The 24,715-nt window shown below is 37.7% G+C and overlaps 1 long non-coding RNA gene and 1 pseudogene across 1 annotated transcript in view; one reads left to right on the top strand and one right to left on the bottom strand.

Moving 5' to 3' along the window:
- The window catches only part of LOC118499672, an 85,599-nt gene that overhangs the window by 44,448 nt on the left and 16,436 nt on the right, over positions 1 to 24,715 (bottom strand). The window lies entirely within an intron of this gene.
- Positions 8,422 to 8,544, top strand: LOC114513522 (annotated as a pseudogene).

Consider the following 24,715-nt stretch of genomic DNA (forward strand, 5'->3'; position numbering starts at 1 on the left):
CTCACATGCCTAGTCTGTGGTTCAATAAGTGGTCCATATATACTAATAACAAAGTACAGTTCATTTTTCCTGTTCTTTTGATGGTTGCACATTTTTCTTTCCACTCCTCATGGATAAACCAGAGGTTTTGCAAATAAAGTGATATAGTAGAAACCGATGCTTCTCAAAGATATAACAGAGGAAGCCAACAATTTGCTATAATTGGGAACAGAACTTTTAGGTGAGAAAATAAAAATCATTGAGCTGGTTTCAAATCCAAAGCATGTTTAAATATTTGAATATGACCTGGAAAGTTCATGAGAAAATGGAGCCAGAATTTATCTTTTAATCACATGCCCATGTAGGTGATGGGCATCACGGAAATGGGAGAAGTGAGACTACTAGCCTATAGAAGCGCCTTATACTCCGTAAGTGTTCTTCTAATGTTAAAAAATTATTGTTGTTGTTGTTGTTATTGTTAAGCTATAGGTTAAATCTGGGAAATCTGCCAACAATAACAATGATTATTGTTCCTAAAGTAATAACAAAAGCAGAAGGAAAAAAACAGCAAAAATGTGGTTCATGCCAATTACAGTTATAGCCTTCTGGAAAAATTATCATTTATTTATAATGTTTTCTTCTAGAAATTGATACCAGCATGTAATCTAAAAATGTAACACAATAAAATAGAGCTAAGCTACATTCTTAACAATGGTTGCTTATGAAAATTTGAAACATGCTGGTGTCTCCATTAGGAGAAACTTTACCTGTTCTGGTGCACTGCTGATACCCAAAATCTCTCATTTCTTTGTTTCTGGTGTCTCCATTGGAACCTTATTTCCCTCTCTGAGAGAGGTGATTAATTGATGTCCCTTTTCCCAAACCATTAATGCATATCTCCTTGTATTAAGTTAATGGAACAGAGCTTCAGAAGCAAAATATAGTAAAGCCCAAATGGAGTACTCTCCATAAGAGGGACTAATATGCATTCTAAGTGCAATGGAACCACTAGACACACAGAACCCTTATGATTTTGCCCCTTAATGTTTCTGTCTCACATATTTGAATTCCTAGTAGGTTATGGGAGGCATTCTTTTCTATTCTACCCCAAACATTTTAACCAACTCCTAATTATAGAACATTCTTTCTCCACCCTCTTCTATTGAATAACTTTTTTCCATCCTTTATGTTTCAACTTAGCTATTCCTCCAGAAAACCTTCCCTAATGTGCTTCCCCACCATTGACTGCCACAGGCAAGCTGGTTTTGATGTTCCTCATATGTACTTCCATAATGACTATCAGGGAAAACTTAGATGACCTGTTAACAAATCTTTTTTTCCTCCTAGACCATAAACTGCTGAGAGCAAAGCCTGAGTCTCTTTCATTGTTTTGTTCCCAGCACCTTGGATATAGGAGGCACTCAGTAAATATTAGTGGAATCAATGAGTTTTAGAAATCCCATCTTGAAAGCATTTCAACAAATAAACTGATTCCTCAAGAATACAAAGCAAATTGTTTATCTTCTAGCTAATTTCAATGGTGTACCAAAATGGATAATTTGAACTTGAATTACATAGTTTGCTTATGACAAAATTTATCAGCTATCACCTTATCACTACTTTGCTGCATGTACACTGCTCTGACATTATCTTTCTATGATTTAGTTTCTGATCAAAACAGAAACAGCCAAGATATGAGAACAAGAATGTGCTGGCTCTGCCATTAACCTTGGTGGCTTAGCGGACACTGCCCAAGCCTCAGTGTGCTCTGTCACTGTCAGCCCTGCCCTAATGTGTTCCAGAAAGAAAGATGAATGAAGAAATGTAAAGGTCCAGAGTGAGCCCAGGGGGCTCTACATGAGATTGTTGTAGGAATAAATACGAGTATTTTTGCAGCTAGGGCCATATATAAAATTGTTGTGGGGATAAATATGAGTATTTTTGCAGCAAAATCTTGTTGACCTTCAACATCACAACCTCTTCACATTCTCTCTGTCCCTCCTCTGAAATATTCACATTGGTTTTCATTGTTCCCCTATGGGTCTGAGAGGCAGCCCAGTTCCCTGTTCAGGTTTTACAGCCCCATTCACAAACTCCTACTCACCAAACCCATAAGGTCAGTACCTTTTGAACCCAACTTCTGCTACTCCCCAAGCAGGCCAATTATAGAGCCCACCTGCTGTCGATTGTGTTGCCTCCCAGAATATGATAACATGTGGCTTTCTCAAAGACAGAAAAAAAGATGAATGGTAAAAGCACATGTTTATACTTAAACCTATTATGCACAAGAGCTTTCAACTCTTGGGTAAGAGAGTTTCAGTGGAATAATGTGTGTGTCTGCTGTCTGTAAGAATGATTGTCTGTCAAGTGTTTTTGCAGACTCCACAGATTTCCTAAGGGGAGTAGGGAAAAAGCAGAGGGATTGTAACTTGGAAACCAGAACAAGCTGAGGATTCATTCTCACCTTGTGACATCTGCAGTGTGGGAAATGGGAAGTCTGCAGAATGATCTCATTCACTTGAAGCCTGAGACTCACACCTCCTCTCCTATACCTTTGCCTATCATCTATTTTTAAAGGTGAGGAATCTGAAATGTACTTCAAAACACTCAATCGATGCTCACAAAAATCCAAAGTCCCTCGTTCAATGACTGGATCTCTGGAGAGGAAAGTCAGTGTTTTAGCTTTGCTTTCTGTCTCCTCCACATCATGTAGGGAAAAAAGTTCATAGCCATCTAAGAACTGCAACTGGGGTTTATCTCAGGCACTTTGGGCACCATCCTTCAAGTCCCTGAGAGCAGGCACTTTGGTCAGGGACAAAGGGCATTTGATCTTTTAACTAAACCTCTGAGCCTGGTAATCCTAAATGGGTGATTGCTTAACTTTTTCTTCTCACAGGAAATTCATCTCAGTATTTTTCACAAAATTTGTATTTAGAATAAGTACACAAAGACTACAACTGAGACAAATCTTTAGTTTCTGCTACCAAATCTCTAAGAAAATAGCACAACACTTTTACCTTATGAAAAATGCCAACTTGAAGAATGTTATAGGATTTAACAAGCCTTCAGTTAGATCCACTTTCCCCACCCCCACTTACTTTTCAATGCAGCTTGGAGTTTCTTATTATGGTGAGACTTGTATTTGTTAGGGGAAAAAATACTCTTAAAAAGTATGTATTAGAAAATTGTAAGTAGGAGACTACATGAATAAGTGGAGATGGAGAGACAAAATGCCTTCTAGTCTCCAATTCTTCCATTTCCCCAGATCACTGGTTCAAAATCTTGACCTCATGGTATCACTGAGGTCTGGGAATGGGTCTCATTTTCTTAATCTATAAAGCAGAGAAAGCAAGGGTGGAATGAACTAATTGATCTTTAAGGCAGAGCTTCCCAACTGCTATGCCAAGGCACTCTGGTATGTCTCTAAGAGATTAGACTTTTCCATGATGACTAGGCAATGACTATAGCCTTAAGGCCAAGCATTTCTAGCTATAAGCATCCTTCTCTGTTTATTCCAATGTATTGTAAAATCATCTTCATTTTATATGTTTGCCCTAGCATGAAAAAAATGTTAGAAAACAATGGTTTAAAATCTTTTCCAACTCTCTTATTCAGTTACTCCCCTGAGGGACTCATTTTAATGGAAACCTAATATCTCTTATGGGAAACACATCAGAACAGAATAAACTAGGGAGGAATATAGAAAAGGAGATGCAGAGGCTCCCACTTAACTCCCAGGAAGGTTCCAACTTGCTTGGTATAATATCCAATAGCACAAGTGAATTAAGAAACCCATGTTCTATAGAGGGAGAGTGTTTGACTATGGAGGAAAGAGATCATTTGGATGCATGACTGTGTGAGTACTTATATTTCTCCTTGACCCAAGCATCAGGAAATCAGGATTCCTCAAGAAATAAGGAATGAAGAAACCAGTCCAAATTAAGAGAAGTATAAATACTAGGAGCATTGTTGCTCCTAGCAGAAGAATTGTACAACTGGTGGCAAAAGGTGTTTTCTATCATAAATCAAGAGGAATTACTAGAGCAGAGTTGTGGAGCTGGGAGAGAGGATATCAAGGTAAAGAGTTGGGATCTCATATGCACCAAAGGGATAAAGTAAATTCAGGAAATTTGGAGGCCTTCATATGGACACTGGCTATAACACAAATGAAAAAGCTACAGGCAAATAAAATATTGACTCTGATTATCATATGGAATTTTCTAAATTTCTATGTATTTGTTCATTATAATCTTGCTTGGTTTTATTTTATTTTATTTTTTAAATCTTGCTTGATTTTAGAAGTCAAATACCTACTGTGGGAAACTTGAAGAAAATGGAACGGTGTAAACAGATAAAAACTTACACTTAATACTACACAGAGAGATAACTGTTCTTAACATTTCATGGATAAACTAAAATCTATTTACCCACTTCCTTGTGGTTGGGTCTTTAGGTTCCTTCCAATTTTTGATCATTATAAATTATTGGGTTGACCAAAAAATTCATTTGTTTTTTTTTCCATAAGATGGCTCTAGGAGTATTTAGTTGTCTTTAGCTTCACTTGAAACAATTTTGTTAGATTGTATTGTGACACCTGTCATATCAGCGTGCATTAAAAAAAACTTATCAAGATGGCAGCATAGGTAAACATGGCTTGTCTCCTCACACAACCACATCAAAATTACAACTAAACTATGGAACAACCATCACTCAGAACCATCAGAAATTGAGTTGAATAGAAGTCTGACAACTATGTAATTAAAGAAACCATGGCCATCCAGACTGGTAGGAGGTGTGGTTTCATAGAGACAAGCTGGTCCCATACCCACATGTGGTAGATAAAAATTCAGGAGGGATATCTCAGGAGAGAGGAGTCCCAGCCCCACACCAGGCTCCCCAGCCCAGTGTTCCAGTGCCAGGAAGATAAGTCCCTATAACTTTTGTCTGAAAAAGCCAGCAGGGACTGAGTTGGTGAAAGAAACTTCTGGAGTCCCAAGCAGTTCCCCTTAAAGAACTCACAGGCTTACTCAGATCACTCTCTCTGGGCTCCAGCACTGGTATAGCAGCTTGAGGGGCATAGGTGGCATGCTGGGAGGAGTTGAGGTGTCTGGCACTGGGGGAAGAGCTGGAGGACAGTTTTCTCTTGGATGGAAAGCAGGAGGAGGCCATTGTCCCTTTCTGAGTCCACACTCCACAAAGCCACTGGGCCTGCGGACTGGTGCCTAAGATTCCATCAACCTGACTAACACTGTTTTGTCCCACCCTGGAGATCCCTTAAGACTCCATCCCACCCAACTTAATGAGCACACACAAACTGTTAACCATGACTTTTCAATATGAATGGTTGGTCTTGGCTCATGCTTCACAACTTCCTAAATCTTATCAAACAAGCAACAGCTGGCCTCTATGATCCCCCAGGCCCCATATCTCTTGCTAAGTGGCCCCAGGCCTGACACTAGCAGCAGCCAGACTAGAGGCACAATTTGGCTTTACCTGGGCATCTCCAAAGCCAGCACAAGTAGCAGCCATCTCAGACTGCTTTATAGCTCAGGCTGGGTGGACTCAGGCACAACACAGATGAGGGCTGACCTGGGCCTGCACTACCCAAGAAATCTCAGAGCCTGTACATCCAATGGATAACTACTGCCCCTGCCCCACCAACCTGCCCCTGTACAGCTGATCCTCCATGGTGGGTAGAGGTTGATAGTAAGTGATCATAGCCAGTATTAGCAGCTGACTGGCCTAGGTAAATCCCTCCAATTGAGGAATACAATCAAGGCTCAATTACAATAGGAGGGTGTACTCAGCCCACACCAACAGTGCAACTAGAGCACCCAGTTTGGGTGATAGGGGAGGCTGTGCCACTGGACCCTACAGGACACCTACTACATTAAACCACACTATCAAGACAAGAGTCAAAGAAACTGTACCTAATACTTAGAAACAAGCACAGGTAGGCTGCCAAAATGAAGAGATTAAAGAAACATGGCCCAAATGGAACAACAGATCAAAACTCCAGAAAAAGAGCTAAATGAAATGAAGATAAGCAATCTATCAGATGTGAGTTCAAAACCCTGGTTATAAGGAAGCTCAAGTAACTTAGTGAGGACCCCAATAGCATAAAAAAGATCCAGTCAGAATTCAAGGATACACTAATTGAAATAAATAATTACAGAGAAACAACAGTAGAGTGGATGAGGCAGAGAATCAAATCAATGATTTGGAACATAAGGACACCAAAAGCAACCAATGAGAACAACAAGAAAAAAAAAGAAAAAAAAATGAGGATAGTGTAAGCAGCCTTTTGGAGAACTTCAAGTATTCCAACATTTACTTTGTAGGAGTGCCAGAAGCAAAAGAAAAAGAGCAAGAAATTAGAAATCTATTTGAAAAAATAATGAAAGAAAACTTCCCTAATTTGGTGAAAGAAATAGACATGCACATGCAGGAAGCACAGAGAGTCCCAAACAACACGGATGCAAAGAGGCCCACTCTGAGACACATCATAATTAAAATGCTAAAAGTTAAAAATAGAGAATCTTAAAAGCAGCAAGATAAAAACCTTTAGTTACCTACAGGTGCATCCACATAATACTGTCAGCTGATTTCTCAAAAGAACTCTTGCAGGCTAGAAGGGGTTGGCAAGAAATATTTAAAGTCATGAAAAGCAGGGACCTACAACCAAGCTTGCTCTACCCAGCAAAGATAACATTTAGAATTGAAGGGCAGATAAAGAGCTTCCCAGACAAGAAAATACTAAAGGAGTTCACATCCTCAAACCATTATTATATGAAATGTTAAAGAGACTTACTTAAGAAAAAGAAGATCAAAACTATGAACAATAAAATGGCAATAAATACAACTCTATCAACAATTGAATCCAAAGAAAAAAATAAGCAAACAAGAACACAGACAGAATCATGGATACAGAGAGCACTCTGATGGTTGCTAAATGGGAGAGGGGTATGGGGGAATGGGTGAAGAGATGAGTGGATTAAGAAGTACAAATAGGTAGTTACAGAATAACCATGGGGATGTAAAGTAAAGCAAAGCCAAGAACTTATTATACATATTACCCATAGAAATGAACAATGGTGTGGGGTTGGCCTGAGGGAATGGGTGAAGAGGAGCAAAATATCAGGACTACTGTAATAGTATAATCAATAAAATAATTCAAACTATAAAATAATAAAAACATAAAACCTGGTGAATTTTTGTATAGTCATTTTAACATTGAAGATGGAAAAATATGCAACATTTTTAGCATATTAAGCTTTAGTATTTCAAGAAAGGTAAAAATGCAACTGAAACACACAAAAAAGATTTGCAGTGTATGGAGAAGGTGCTGTGACTAATCAAATGTGTCCAAAGTGGTTTGCAAGGGTTCATACTGGAGATTTTTGGCTGGATGATGCTCCATGGTCAGGTAGACCAGCTGAAGTTAATAGCAGTCTAATCAAGACATTAATTTAGAACAATCAACATTATACCATGTGGGAGATAGCCAACATACTCAAAATATCCAAACTTATAAAGTTCTTTGTGAAAATGAAAAATGTCTTTTATTTTACGGAAACAACTAAACAGACTTTTTGGTCAACCCAATATAACACTTTAATAAATATATTTTTCCCTTTCTTTGATCATTAGGAAACAAATATCCTTTGTTCTTATCCCTGATTATTTTTATGGATTCTTTTCTGACATAGTCTGGGTAAAAGAGTACAAACATCTTAAGATCTTTGATGCATACAAGTAAATAAAATAGTTTCCAGAAACACTGTACCAATTCCCTCACAAGGGAGCTCTTTTTAGTGTCCCTGATTAACATTGATTATAATCTTCCCATACCTTACAAAACCAGTGTGACATTTCCTTGTAGTTTTAGTTTGTGTTTCAGGTTGAATCTTCTTTTTTACATGTTAAAATTACAAGTAATAGAATCTTAATGGCATAAAAGAAATGCATTTTGACCAGTAGACCCACAAGGAAAAGGAAGAGATCATGGGAGAGAAACTGGGGAAGGAAGCACTTGAGGTTTTCTTTTTCACTGTTCAGCACACTGTGGCCCAGGCACCACATATAGCCTGCTGCTTCTTGTTGGATGGCCCACAAGTTAAGGATGCCTTCTATATTTTTAAATGCTTGAAAAACCACCAAAATACGATTATTTTTTGTGACATATGAAAATGCGAAATAGAAATTTCCATGTTCATATAGTTTTTTGGAACTCTTCTGTGCTCATTATTTATGTCTGGTCTGCAACCACTATTACTCTGGCACAACAGAGTTGAGTGAGTAGCTGTGACAGAGACAGTATTCCCTAAAATATTTCCCTTTTGGCCCTTTACAGAAAAAGTTTAATGATCCCTGATTTAGGCAATGACTTCCCACCTGCTGGTAGGTGCAGCAATGTTTAAGTTGGTAAGAGGTAGTAGGATTATTGCTTCTCAGTCTTTTGACTAAGATCAAGTGTAGTATCTGTTCTTATCGGAAGTAGTAGGGTTGGTCAGGTGTCTCCAGTAAGAACATCAGTTTATCAGCCATTCATACTTGTCACCTTTTAGGAGCATGGGGTCACAAGAGAGTGGCACTGAGCACAGTTCAGATGTACAGCGAGGGAAATAAAGAAAAGCAGAGGACTCCCTTCTTTTTATTAGGTAGTTTAGAAGCACAAAAGCATGTGAAACTCTTATTCCGAGCAACTGTATTATTTCTTTGCCTTGCTAATAGAATGTGCTCAAACTGATGTCTTGCTAAAAATCATGTCTTGCTAGAAACTTATAAACATACACCCCTATATATATTAATTATGAATTATTATATTCTAGAAGAGAGCAAAGCAAATCCATTAGTTCATTCAAGAGCAGAGCAACAAATATAGAAAGCTCCTGGTCTGGGCATCAGGTAATTTAGAATTTAAGGTAGTATCTGCCATTAACTTGCCATGTAACCTCGAGCAAATTGTAGGATATATCTAAGATATGGGATGGAGAAAAGTTTATGTCTCCTCTACCTCTGACTTAAGTTGATTTTGGTTAGTCTAATACGGAGCTTTCTGGAACAGCAGCAGCAGCAGCATCCAGGAACTCATTAGAGATGCAGATGCTTGGGCCCACTGCAGGCCTACTGAATTGGGAAAGCCCTGCACAGGACTCAACATTCCATCTTCACAGATCCTCCAGAAGATTCTGATATACGCTAAACTTTGAGAAGCACTGATCTAAACTGTGTGCTTCTTTCTTAAATAAAACATTTCCAATTCCAAGACAAGCTTTGGATGTTTGGTTTTTTAAATCTCGGTGGCACATTTTGCATGTGCAAACACAAAAATTTCCTCCTCGCGACTCATTTTTCTCCTTCCATGGGAAGTATTGATTTATTGGAAAACCACATCGAGACTATCCGGTTAAGCAGGATCATTATCCCCCCTGAATAGAGACCACAACCTCTAAGAGGGAAGAGAGAAGAAAGAGCCCTAGCATAAGTTCACACACTTGGTGCATGGACCACCTTGAGGCTATACCCCAGAACCAGCCCACCCAAGCAGAGGAGGACCCTGCTGGTAATGGCAGACCAGAAAGGAACCTATTATTCTGGGTGATGATTTATATTTAGCTATGAAAAGTCAATCTGAACACCCATATGAACCTTGTACCTTTCTGTGGGTTTGAATGTAGAGTTGGTGAGAGCACAAGGTACATTTCTACCTAACCACAACTGTGCAGACTCCCATAAGCCGATGTTGTAGACATAAGCTACACTAGAAACCTGCATGCTTGGGCTCATAGGCCACTTTGCCAAAGACTGGCTATGTGCCCCTGAGAAAACACTTAATCTGTCAAACCTCAATGATCTCATTTAGAAAATGAGAATAACACTGGCTCTCATACTCACTTCATAGAGTTCTACAGAAGATCAAGTTTAAAAGAGGGTACAAAAGCCCATGAGCTCTATTAAAATGCAAATTATTATTATTCATTAAAGCTTAATAGTGTTCAGAATATATACCTTGCATTGGTTAGGATTACAAAAATTCAAACAGTATGGCTTAAACCAGATTTTTTCCATTTAAGTCCAGAGGCAGGCAGCTCAAGGCTAGTTCCATGGCTTGAGGAATTCAAAAAGTCCCTGGTTCTTTCTAACTACCTCTTCTACTATCCTTGGCATGCTGCCTTCATCCTCACTTTTGCAAAATGGTGACCCCACATACAGGCATTCATGTTCCAAGAAGCAAGTTTTGCCTGTTGAATTTGTGCCTTTACATCAGGAAAACAGGCTTTTCTGAAAGCTCCATCTAATAGAAAGCATATGCAACCAGAATATTAATGAAAACAGCAATTGCAATGAAACAAATAGCATAGTTAAAAATAAACGTTATATTACCAACAATAAGAAAGAAGGAAATCTTGCCATTTGCAACAGCAGGGATGAACCTAGAGGGTATTATGTTCAATGAAATAAGTCAGACAGAGAAAGATAAATACCACATAATTTCACTTACATGTGGAATCTAAAAAAGAAAAACAAAACAAATGAACAAACAAAACACAACATAAACAAACTCATAGATAAAGAGTGAACTGATGGTTGCCTGATGGGGGGATAGGGGTGAAAGGTGAAGGGGAATAAGAGGCACAAACTTCCAGTTATAAAATAAATAAGTCACAGAGAAATAATGTACAGCTCAGGGAACATGGTCAATAATGTCACAATAAATGCATACAGTGACTGAACATATTGTGGCAATCACATAATAAGGCAAATAAATGTAGAATCACTATGTTTTAACCTAAAACTAATATAACATTGTACATCAACTATACTTTAATTTTTGAAAATAAAATAAAATTATAAGGTAAAATAAGTTAAATTTCTAGTAGTAAAATAACATAGTTAACATATAAATCCACCTTTTAAAATGGGAAGGAAGAGGGAGACATATTGTCAGAATTGATGAGGCTGCTGAAAAATCTAGGCAAGAGGTAAAAACACAAAGACCAGAAGACCTGAGCCTTTCTGTGCTGGTTTTAAAAAAGATTGGTCACCTGAAAACTTAGTATTTTTATTTTTTAGACTGAGATAAGGGTTCTGTCATAAAGAAGAAAGCACAGAGAAGGGCATTTAGAATGAACGCTGAATAGACAATCAAGATCCTTTGTCATCTCTGGTAGATCTTTATATCCCTTTTATTCTGATCTCTCAGTGTCATTAGCTTGGCCCTTGTGAATATCTTGCTACCAATTTGGTTTGCATTTTTGTTCCACTATTGAATAATCTAAGAAATTTTCTTTCAACATATTAATTTATACCATTTGTGTTGTGGCTCCTAATTATTTTGGGTTTCTGCCACTTTGTTTTGCATTTTTTATTCATTTTCTCCTTCTTTGTTTCTTTTCATTCTCCAGTTGGAATGATAAAGCTTTATTCCTCCTCTTTCCCTCTCAATCAGTATCATAGCAGACACTCTATTTCTATTGTTATGAGCTACCCTTAATTTTTTACCATGTAAAAATCTCATTTGGCTCAGTAATGTCTAAAACTAATCATTGTCTCCTTTTCCTTCTTAAATAATATAAGAACTTAAGAATAATTTAAGTGATCCTTTTTTTTCTTTCACATTACTATTGTTCACCATTTCAGTTTCACTTATTTTTTAACAAATTCTAACCTTCAAATGAGAATCTCCTACAAGATTTTTATTTTTACACTGAATGCTTAATTAGATTTACTTGCATATTTACAATTGTTTTGTTTACTATCTCTTTTTGCTTCCTGCTCCTTCCTTTTCAGTTCAGTTCCTTTTTTAACTGAAGAACATCTTTTGTTTTTTATTTTTATTGAATTTACTGGGTGACATTGGTTAATAAAATTATATAGGTGTCAGGTGTATAGATGGCTCTACAACACACCATCTGTATATTGTATTGCGTGTTCACCACCCCAAGCCAAGTCTCCTTCCATCACCATTTATTCCCCCTTACTGTCTTCTACCACCCTCCACCCCATTTTCTTTCTTTGGCAACCACCATACCATTGTCTGTGTCTATGAGAATTTTTTTTGCTTAAACCCTTCACTTTTTTCACCCAGCTCCCCAACCCCCTCCCTTCTAACAGCTGTCAGTCTGATACTTGTCTTTCTCTGATGGGCTTATTTCACTTAGTATTATTATCTCCAGATTCATCCATGCTGCCACAAAGAATAAGATTTCCTTCCTTTTTACAGTCAAGTAGTATTCCATGGTGTAAATGTACTACAGTGTTTTTATCCACTCATCTACTGATGGACAGCTGTGCTGCTTCCAAATCTTGGCTATTGCAAATAACACTACAATGAGCATAATGGTACATATATTCTTCCAGGGTTTGGGGTTTCTTCAGATGTAGTATTCACAGAAGTGGAATCACTGGGCCATAAGGCAGTTTCATTTTTAATATTTTGAGGTAAATCCATACTGTTTTCCACAGTGGCTGCACCAGTCCGCATTTCCACCAACAGTGCACAAGGGTTCCCCTTTCCTCATCCTTGCCAACACTTGTCATTTGTGGATTAATTGATGATAACCATTCTGACAGGTGTGAGATGATACCACACGGTGGTTTTAATTTGCATTTCTATGATGATTAGTGATGTTTGGCATCTTTTCATATGTCTATTGGCCATCTGTATGTCCTCTTTGGAGGTGTCTATTCAGGTCCTTTGCTCATTTTTTAATTAGATTGTTTTGATATTTTGGTGTTTCTTTTTTAAGTTTCTTTAAAAATTTTAAATATTAGCCCCTTATCAGATATATCACTGGCGAATATGTTCTCTCATTTAGTGGGCTGTCTTTTGATTTTATTGATGGTTTTCTTTGCTGTGCAAAAACCTTTTAGTTTGATATAGTTCCATTTGTTTATTTTTCTTTTGTTTCCCTTGACGAAGGAGCTATATCAGAAAATAAATTGCTACAAACATTTCCCTTAAGATTGAGAACAAGACAGGAATATCTACTTTTACTACTCTTTTTCAGTATACTGCTGGAAGTTCTAGCCACAGCAATCAGACAAGAAGAAGAAATAAAAGGCATCCAAATCGTAAAGGAAGAAGTAAAACCATCATTATTTGCAGATGACATTTTACTGTATATTGTGAAACCTAAAGATTGCACAAAAAGATACTAGAACTGATAAATTAATTAAGAACACCAAACAAATATCCAAAAATCTGCTGCATTTTCATATACCAATAATGAACTACCAGAAAGGGAAACTAAGAACAATATCCCATTTACAATTGCATCAAAATAAATAAAATACCTAGGAATAAATTTAAGCAAGGATATAAAAAACCTACATTTAGAAAAGTATAAGTCACTGGAGAAAGAAAGTGAAGAACACACAAATAGGTGGAAACATATACTATGTTCCTGGATAGGAAGACTACACATCATTAAAAAGTCCATACTACCCAAAGCTATCTATCAATTCAACTCAATTCCTATAAAGATATCAATGATATATTTCACAAAAGTAGAACAAATATTCCAATAATTTCTATAGAACCACAAAAGACCCTGAATAGCTACAGCAATCTTGAGAAAGAAGAACAAAGTTGGAGCCATGCTACCTGATATCAAATTACATTACAGAGCCACAGTAATCAAAATACCATGGTACTGGTATGAAAACACACATATAGATCAATAGAACAGAACAGAGAGGCCAGAAGTCAACCCATGCCTTTTGGTCAATTAATATTAGATGAAGGAGGCAAAAACATACAATGAGGCAAAGATAGTCTATTCAATAAATAGTTTGTGGAATATTGGACAGATACATGCAAAAAAGTGAAAGTTGGCCACCTTCTTACACTATACACAAGAATAAACTCAAAATGGATTAAAAACTCAAATGTTAGACTTGAAAACATAAAATCCTAGAAGAAAACAAAGACAGTGGAGAACAGCTTTTAAATAATTCCCTACAAAAGTCTATGATTAGTAAACTCCTTACTTCTTTCTGTGCAAATGTCTTTGTTTTACTCATATTACTAAATAAGGGTTAGCGTGTCCCTTCAAACCTGGAAAAACATTGTACATAGGACAATGATGACTCAGTTCCTTTCAAAATAGGCACCTTGGGACCTCACATAGTTCTCCTAGTTGCCATCAGATGCCCCATCATAATTTCCTCAACCTCATTGATGGTTAGAAATCTCTTCCATTTCAAAAATGACTTTAGTTTTGATAAAAGCCAGAAGTTTCAGAGTGCCAAATCTGGGCTGTAAAGGGGTTGAGTCACCTGGGTGATTTGTTCTTTTGCCAAAAAACCCTGCATGAGACATGATGCATGGGCGGGCACATTGTCATGATGAAGCTGCCAATCACCAGTTTCCCATAGCTGTTGCCCACACATTATTGGAAAAACATATACTGTTTCCAAACTATTTGGAAATTATCCAAATAGTTTCCTCAGAGGGATATTCAAGCTTAATGCAACATTTGATGTAGATTCATTGATCTATTCGCTCAGTCATTCTGAACACGATGGCCACACAGTACAGATGCTCATCAATGGCATCTACTGCCCCCACCAACTAGTACAGTGAAGTTGTCATTTTTCACACGTGAGCATTCCAGTCCACTCTCCTTGGATTCCAGGTTACAGCAATGTCACACAGACCATTCTCATTATATTAGCAATGGCTGGACTTTTTCTGGACAGACCTCATCACTGATCTTATAGTAATGCCTCTATTAGAAAAAATTCTTTTTTTCTTTCTGATTGATTTTAAGACCTTTCTCTTTGATTATCTTAAGTTTCCCATACTGTCTAGGTTTTTATTTATCCTTTTCAAGATTTAGTGTGTTTAGTCAATTAGAGGATGTAATTCTTTCCTGAAACATGAAAATTTTTTTTAGAATGTTGCCTCTTTTTTCACTCTTTCTATTCCATCCTATTAGAACTTACATTACATGCACTTTATATTTTCTCATGCTCTCTCTCATATATCTTAGTTGCTCTTTCAGATTTTTCATTGCTGAGCTCTATATTGTGGATGATTTCCTTATACTGATCTTCCAATTCCCTCAGTCTTACTTTCTTGCATCTAATCTGTCATTTAACTCACCCACTGAGTTTTTAATTACAAAGACTATGTTTTCATTTCCACCATTCCTAATGAGCTTCTTTCTAAACTGTTATTTTGTCTACCCATTTATTATATACCCTACATTATTTTGCACACTCATTGTTGTTATAGTGTCCAGTATTCCCTTTATTTCTTTAATCTATTCTAAAAATATTAATGTGTAGTCATTTCCAACAAAGCATATTGTCTTCCTTTCATTAGAATATTGATTTCTTTTCTTTCTTGCTATCTGTCAACTCATAGATTTTTAATTTTTTATTGTGAATTCAATTTCACTAAGGATTTTTTATCTTTGGGAATTCTATTAGCCCTGTATTTTCAGTATGTTTTGCACAACCATTCTCCTTTCCTTCTGTCAAATCCCTAATTTATCAACTATCTTGGATATACTTTATTTTAATTTCCTGTCTGGAGTTCCTATACTGCATGAACTGTGTAAATACAGTTTGCTTACCCAGGCTAGAAGCCTTTAGTTTCAATTTCTCCTGGTTGATTGTTCTGACACAACAAAGTCCATGGAACAAAGTAATCCAGCAAACATCTACTTCTGCAGCTATTTGCTCATGAGTACTTTTTGAGGCTCTGGTCCTTATGTAGGGGACACAAATCCATTTTCCTTCACCTTACCTAGGTCAAGGTCATCTCTCCCATGTGAGCATGTCCTATCACTAGGATCTATATATCTACCTGCTTTACCTGGCATTCCAGTCCTTTCTTTCTTTTTGCTAGTTGAAACAAAGGCAGCAAATTTACAGTTTAATGTAGAATTTTAAAGGAAATAGCAAAATTCTTTTCTCTAAAGCCTCATTGCATTGTTTGTTGAACTGGTTTTAAAGTCAAGTGTGTTTGTAGCACTATTTCCCTTCAGCCTGGTTTACAGTCACAGGGATGTTTGGCCCTTCTCAATTTTGTCCTTGGGTCTCCAAATTAGTCACCAGCAAACTCTCATTTCTCCAGTCCCCATCTTTAGTCATTCATTTTTTGCTATTTCTCACACTCAATCTTTCTCATACACACACACACACACACACACACACACAGAAATCAGGTTCACTAATAATTCTCAGGTTAGGTAGTAATAAAGAATGTATGTAGTTTCAAGGAAGAGTTTCTCTTCTCTCCTTTCCTCTATATCCCCTATGGCTCATGACCTTTCTAATCTTGCTTTCAGACACTAAATGCCACTGTTCCTATCTCAGCCACTACTCAATGCTATCCTGTGCCCTTGTGTTAATGATGCTATAAATGGTACTGCAGTTCCTAATCAGCTGCTGGATCCAAGTTCTCATATCTCCATAAAAATCAGAGATCTTTCTGTTTCAAGTAGAAAAGGGCTTACCCTGTGATATGGTACAGATAATTGGGTCGCCCAGTGACTCCAATTCTTTAGGATCATTCAAAGGTAGCTTTGATCCTGCAGGTTGACTATGTCCTCTGCCATGAAATTTCTGCCATGTTCCCCAGTAATTGCCATATTGACCCATGGAAAACTAATTGGCAGCATCATTAGCCTCCCTCTTTTGATTCTAGAGTGTTTAGAGGTGAGGTGACCACAGTACTTAACTTCCAAACTGAGATACTTTTGAGCATGAAAGGAGGCACTAATGTAATTACACCAGAAACTGGGCAAACTTTCAGGTCCTTTTTACACAGGAATCCTAGCTGCTTGCCTTGACCTCCTAAAGTTCATATATTGTATACAAACATGTTATAAAATAATGTTATATTATTTTCCTTCCATTAGAATATTGATTCTTTTCTTTCTTGCTATCTGTCAGCTCACAGATTGTTAATCTTTTTATTGTGAATTCAATTTCACTAAGGATTTATATGTGTATGTATATACACATATATACACACACACATATATATTGCAGATTAGGTCCCAACATGACCATATGACCATAACTCTATAAGTGAAATCTGCTCTCTACTAGTATTTCCAAGAACAGGTATTTGTGTGTGTGTGTGTGTGTGTGTGTGTGTGTGTGAGCCTAAGGGAACATAGAAAAAAAGTATGAAAAAAATAAATACCAATTAAGTTAATAGGGCAGACAGAAATAGGGAGGGACAGGGACAAAGAGAAACCACACTGGCTCCAGTTACACAGCATTGGTCTAGCTCTCCTCCACCACAGGTCCCTTAGCTGAATTATGCTGCACCAATCTGCCACTGACCTAGGCTGAGAGATACTATGAGAAAGAGCTTTATGAGATACTTTACTTACTGTCATAATGTTTTCAAGGACATAGTTTATTAGTTTATAAAATTTTCTTTTTGTAAGAACTCGTAAAACAAATTTCTCATCATTTGATCTCAATACCAAAACACATGTCTATCACGAACAATCACTTTATGTTTATTTTATGGGCCCAAAATCATATGACTCCTTACCTTTTTTGTCTAGGAAACCAAGAAGCTCAGAATAAAATTTGTGACCTCTGGGAAATTAATGAACAATATATATATTTTGTACAACAACTTCCTCTTTTTCATATTTTTCTGTCTTCTTTTCCCTCTACCTTGACTTTCTCAACTGTCTATATTTTATTTCACCTTTAAAGTTAAAGGCACCTCAAATGAAATGAGAATCTCATCTAGCTCTTTAATGATAAACTTACCTTTCCTTCTTATATTCTTTTTTTTATGACTAGGGGCATATAAACTCTATTAAAGCAGTATCATATTCAAAGATGCACATGTAAGTATAGCTTTAGACAGGACTTTTCACTTTGTGAATGAAGCATGGCAGAAAAAAATCAGGTTTAAGTGTCAGCAGGCTTAACTCAAACATTACCAAACATTCTTTATTTAAAAATATCACTTGACTAATTTTACTTTCAAATGTCAGGAACACTGTCACAAATCATTTAGAGGTTCTAAGTGAGAATCTGTTATGAGGAACATGCTGTAATGATTTGGGCACCATCCTGACATTTTATTCCCTCAGTATAGGATTTCTGACAAGCTATGCTTAATGGGGAAAAAAGTTTATAATATAGCTGAGCTCTGCAATAATTGACTGTAGTATAAATGGAATTTCCCAATGCACTCTATTTCCACCACCTTTATTTTTCTTTTTCTGAAAATTGTTTATTGGCCATTAGATTCTAATGTGGAGCACGGCCTTTATTACCTTGCAAGAAGATATTTCAAGACGTGCTCTATAAATCCTCTACTGTCCCTCTGTTTCCTCTCGCCAGCAGCTCAGTCATCTGGATGATAAATAAGCTCATTCTGGTGTTAGAGTTTAACTAGCAATGAATTTCACTTTATTGCAATATTTATGAAAGCTTTTAAAAATGTGGTTAAGTGAAAGCCTTCTTGTGGGATGCAATCAATATTTCTTAACATGAGGTAGAGAATCCAAATCTTCAGAGTTTCTTTCCACTCATGAGATCTACACTGGTTCCTGAACAAAGGATCCCAATTTTAGTCAGAACAACTCTTCATGGTAGGAGTACTTTTTACAGTTTTGTATTATTATTTATTAATATTATTAAAATTGGGGTATTTTGGTGTTTTGCTCTTCTTTTTCTCTTTCTTTCTTTTCTTTTCTTTTTTTTTTTTTAATTTTCCCCCTTTAGCTGGAAGAAAACATGCAGCCAGGGAATTCAGGCCAAGAAACCTGAGTCACAGTAATTACCATTTCCAGGCTGCAACATTGTGTTTTCTATGAAGCCTGTAGAGCAATTAGCAATGTTTTGTAACAGCTGTGAAAATTGTTGCTTGACCTCATCTTGATTACAGTTCTGACATGTTTAAGAACAAACTGGTAAACAGTGTTGGCTTCAGAGGCCCTTTCAGAGTTTGTAGGAGAGGAGTTGGCCTGTGAGGTAGAAGAGTCTTTGACAGAAATGGGCTCAGGGGTGGCCCAGGCTGGAGAACAAATGATCCAAGGAAAATGCTGTCTTGTTAGCATGCAAGGACAGCCAGTTTGCTTGGGCTGGGACTCAAAGGCAGAGCCCATGTCAGCATTTGATAAACATGAAAAGATACTAGCTAGGTGGGTCCAAACTGGGACAAAAAACAGTCTTCTTATTCCTAGAAATAAGTTGAGAAAATAATTCCCAGATCAAGGAAGAGGGACCATAATCTAACTCTTCTAGTTTTGAGTTCTCTGATTAAAATTTCACTCTTTGCGAGTAGCCCTTTAGGTACTACCCTCTGATGTACCACCAAAGTGGATTTCAGTCTCTAAAATGGCCTTTTCTAATCTGCAGAGAAGGTCCCAAATATGGGAGAATGTCAGGGTGCTGTGGTGACCACAGGTTTAAAAACTAGAACTGGGGTTGAATTCCAGTTTGCCTGTGACTTGGCCATGGACAAGTTATTGAACTTCTTCCCTAAACTTCAAATTTCTGACCTATAAAATGGGAATTTTTTTTCAAATATCAGCCAGAAAATAGTAAGGGAGAAAAAAAATGGTGGATTAGACAAGGGGCAGCAAACTACAGCCAAAGGACCAAAATCAACCTACTGTTTATTTTTATAAATAAAGTTGTGCTGGAACCCAGCCATGATTGCAGACTATGCCTGCTTTCACACAGCAGAGGAAGAGTTCAGTAGTGGTGGCAGATAACCATATAGCCCACAAAGCCAAAAATATTTACTCTCAGGCTCTTCACAGGGAAAATCGTCTAGCCTCTGGAACAGCCTATTTAGGGTCCTTATCTACAAGGCTAACAAGACAAGCAAAATCTCTGGGGGGATTGTCTGTATCTGAAGTTCCCAACACAACTTTACGCAGCACTAATGTTTATCACTCAGTTGTGAATGTGTCCATGTTATTTGTTACTTGTAAGTAGTATTTAAAGTAATAAAATTTGCAAATAACTGTTTTCTAAATTAGAGCAAGTTCAAAATGATTTATGCAGTAGTGTTACTCTCACTTTATTCTAATACGGTTTTTAAAGAGGAAGAGAGAAAGAGGGAGTTTTACAGTTAGTACTCTAGGTGCTGCGACATCCCTGGCTGCACCTGTATGCAGCTTATCGTTCCACATGTGCCTTAGGGATCAGTTAGAATTTCTTCTGCTCTGAGTGAGAGAATACCCAGATAAAAGTGAATTAAATAATACCAGCCTACACAACTTTACTTGACAGGAATCTCACAAGTGGATGGTTCTAGGATTAGATCAAACATAGGAAAGCTATAGATGTAATTTCTGAAACTCTCCTGAACATTTCAACCTGTCCCTGATAGCTTATGAGGACATCCTATTATACATATTGAACATTTACAAGACAATATTCAAAGCAGGAAGAAGGGAAAAGGCAAAAAATGGGTTTGCTCCTCGCCAGTCTGTCTTTTAATTTAAAAAAAATAGTTTTTTGCAGAAATCCAGAAAGAGTTACTTACTTCTCCTTGCCTTACTGGAAAAAACAGAGTCACATGCCTAACCCCTAGACCAAGGGTGTCAAACCCATTTTCACTGGGGACCACATGAGCCTCGTGGTTGCCTTCAAAAGGCCGAATGTAATGTTAGGACTGTACAAATGCAACTACTCCTGAGTAGTTAAGCAAGAGCTTGGTGCTACTGACAGGTAGAAACAAGGTGCCAGGCCGGTGGAGGGCTGGATTTGGCCCGTAGGCCTTGTGTTTGCCACCTGTGCCCTAGACCAGCACTTACACAAAGATGACTGCTGGTACTTGATTAAACCCTTCACGATTCATCCCCTGACAGAGGGCATGCTGAGAAAGAGAGGAAGAAATGACTGTTTCACAGGAAATTAATAATGTCTCTTATATGGTAGCTTGAGAAGTAATTGAAAGGGATTTATTAGCCTTGTTAGGATTGTGAAAGAAATCTCACGAGATTTTGGAAAATGTATTTTCCTAAGAACACAGAAAATCCTTTTCAAAGTTCTCAAAATTCAGGTCACTCTGGATTATCAACTAATAAAATCCATTAGAACAGTGTTTCCCAAAGTGTGTTCTCTGGAAAAACACTCCCTATGGCAAAACAGCCAGTGGTCCAACAGTTTTGGGAAGTATTGCATACCATACCCTCAATGTGCGAATTTTTGTAATGCAATTCAGCATAGCAAAGTATCTGAGAAGCACTGCAGTGATGAACATATTCAGTTTTGGTTTCACTTGTACATCTAAAGGCATTTTATATGGCCTCATGGAACACCAGAAAACTGACCTGAATTACTACTATCTCTGAAGATGAAGTGGGAGAGTACATCTTTGACAAATGAGAATGGAACCCATCGACTGACCTCCAGGAGTACCTGGCAGAATTTTTCCTTTGGTGACTGCACACCTGGTCCCAAGCTTCCTCTGGTGCCCCTTCTCTGGAAATAATTCTAATGACAGTATAGGAAAATTTCTATCATGCTACAAAATTTGACCAGTATCTGGGTATCTCAAAGATTAGAATGAACATAATTAGAGGTAGAATATGAGCACAAATATAACTCTGTGGTAGTTTTGCACACATTTTAACTCATGTTAAGGCACATGTTCTTCCTCCCTTGTCATCTTAAAGGTACCTCATCTACACTGTGGGTTAGGATTAGGGAAGGATAAGGTTGACAGTTAAGGTCTGGGTCCCTTTTCTCTAAGGCTCCTGTCCTGAGTTCAAATAATTCACACTCGTTTGTCCCAGACTTAACTGTTCCATCTAGCCTCCTGCCTTTGCCCCAATCTCCATTTGTTTCACCCTTCAAGGTATACTTATTTTTTTTTTAATTTAAAATAAGGTATGCTCCTTGCTGGCGCAGCTCAGTGGATTGAGCACGGGTTGCAAACCAAAGTGTCGCAGGTTCAATTCCCAGTCAGGGTACATGCCTGGGTTGCAGGCCATGACCCCCAGGCCATGCCTGGGTTGCAGGCCAACCACACATTGATGTTTCTCTCTCTCTCTTTTTCCCTCCCTTCCCTCTCTAAAAATAAATAAATAAAATATTTTTTTTTAAAAAAAAGGTATGCTTAGTGTAAATAGCATATTTGAAATTAAATAAACCTTGGTTCAAATCCTATTTTACTATATTCTAGCAGTGTCACCTCACTGAGCTTCAAACCACTCATCTATAACAAGCAGATGTACTTAATTCCAGGTGCTGTTTTGAGAATTATATAATAAACATATGTAAATTACCTGTTATCAGTTTAGAACTAAAGTAGATACAGAATAAATGCCTATTGCTTTCCCCTTTTTGAGCTATAGCTATGAAGAATAACAGCAAACATTTACTGAGTGTTCATGGTTAGCCATGTGCTCTGCTAAATGCTTTCTACTGATTAGCTCATTTAATCTTCGTAAGAATCCTGTAAGATAGGCAATATATTATCTCCATTTTATAGATGAAGTGACTGAGATTTGTAGAGAGCCTGCAGAACTGACCACTCTCACCAGGTACGAATTCTAAAACAGGCCTGTTGAATCCTATGGCTATGCTGTTACTCCCTGAGCCACTGTGGCGGAAACCACAAGCTGTCCATGAAAACCTATTCTCCCCTTCCGCCATGGTACCTGGATGTTATCTGAGCCCATGGCTGAATTATAGTTCCCTGACTCCCTTACAAAAGTGAACTGGATGCCTGAATTGTCTCTAGTAGAATGAGAGCAGAAGTCATGTGTGTCCCTTCTGCACTGGAGTTTCTAAGTGAATAGGTGGCTCTCCACTCTCTCCTTCCCGTTTCATATTAGTCCCCTGGGACTAAGTGCAGACAATGACAAAGTCCCAGGGCATGGATGGCTGAGCCACAGGCTGGAAGGAGTCTTGGTCTCTAATGGCCAAATACAGGAGAGTCCTTTGCCTACCCAAGCATCTGCTTTGAGCTGTTATTACATAAGCAAGAAATAAACTTCTAATTTGCCTGGTCCAGTTTGTGTTTGGGTCTATTTGTTAAGCAGTTTAGTCTACCACAGCTGCTTTAGCCATCAAGGATTTGATCTACTCTGCACTCATTATGACTTCCCGAAATCACTGCTATTGGCATAAGAACCCCCCTCACCAACTAAATTTGAATCACTTTGTATGTTATCATCTAAAAAGGCTTTTATATTCCTCTTCCTTCTTTTCTGCTTTTGTCACAGTTCCTTCCAGAATCCCAGCCCATTTTCTTTCCTTTTTCTTGAGGTCAGTGTTTTCTGAGTCCCTTTCTCCTTTCCTTCTGTGTAGCTCCTCCTTAGTTAGCTTCATCCCATCCCAAAGCATCATACCATCCTTAATATAATCAGCTGCATAGCTTTAGATATGACAGAATATTTGACAGTTGTGTGACAATGGGTATTCTAAAGCCCTCTGACAGCATTCAAAAGCCTTATTTATAAAGGCAGTAGTCGCAGAAGGAAATATGTGAGAGAAAAGTAAAAAAAAAAAAATTTCAAAATATGTTTTCTCCCCACAAGAAACTTTATAGTCTAGAAAGTATACATTAAAGAGTACCAAAGTATTTGCTTAGGGCTTTCACTAAAATATAGGAGGAACTACTAAAAAGGATAGATGGAAAGTAAAGAAGTTCAGGTAGTATGAAATAAGGTTTGAAATCTCATCTCTAGTTCTACTAAAGTAAGACAAATACATATGGAGTACTTTCAACACTAAAGAAGAAAGATGTATGTTTAAAAATCCACTGTGCATTTACAGAAACCACAGTATATTTTCATGGGCTTGGCCTTTGATGCTCTTTGGCTCAACTCATGGAAGGGCCGCCCCTATGAGAAGGCTCTGTGCCAGCAGTTCCATGTAGGAGCTCAGCACAGGGCAGCACACACGGGGGTGCCGTGCCACCTCCAGTCTAGGTGGGAACAAACATTGTCCTTTCATGCACTTTGCATGCATGCATTTTGGATGGTAGATACTGAACATCATTGAACAGTCTTCTAAAACAAAGGCTATTGTCCTGTGATTTAATATAGATGAGATCTCTAAGACTACTGAAACACAAATGACACTTACCCTTAGGTTTAATGTTTCCCTCTTACTCTGTCTTTTGAGTTTTGGTGTCTGTTTGGATCCCTTTTTTTCCCTGCCAGGCCACTAATTGTCATTCCTATCAGTTTTTGATATGGCCGATTCTAATAAATCCACTTCTGAAGTTAAAATTTGGTTCTTCTAGAATTATATCAAATATAAGGGAACTCAGAGTGAGGCTCTGCGTGCTTCCCCTTTGGGAAAAAACACAAGAAGATGCATTTAGTTGAGAAGAAGGAGGGACATTTGGGCAGAGTGAACTCTTGTACCTACCTCCTACTAATAAACCAACCAAACAAAAGGGAGGAGAGAGTATTTTTAATGGCTCTAAATAGTCATAATCACCAGTATCATCATGATCATCATCTCTACTAACTAAAGATTAATAACATGAGACAGTAAGTTCCCAATATGTGTAATCATTTGCCTTATGTTTGAATTCTGGTTCTGGTGCTTTTTTTTTAATTGTGGCACTGCAGGGCTCACAACTCCATTTCCCACAGGGGCCTTTTCCCACCCTGTGCCCATGCCTTCAGAGCACACCATAGTGAGTCCTCAGGGACCCCCATGGAGAGCAGGGAAGGACTGTGCTTGCCTGACTGGCTCTAGTTCTCTTATTTTTTGTCACCGTGGGCAGTTCACTTCTCAGAACTTTAGCCTCTTTATTTGAAAA

This window comes from Phyllostomus discolor, chromosome 3 (assembly GCF_004126475.2).
Source record: "Phyllostomus discolor isolate MPI-MPIP mPhyDis1 chromosome 3, mPhyDis1.pri.v3, whole genome shotgun sequence".
NCBI lineage: Eukaryota > Metazoa > Chordata > Mammalia > Chiroptera > Phyllostomidae > Phyllostomus > Phyllostomus discolor.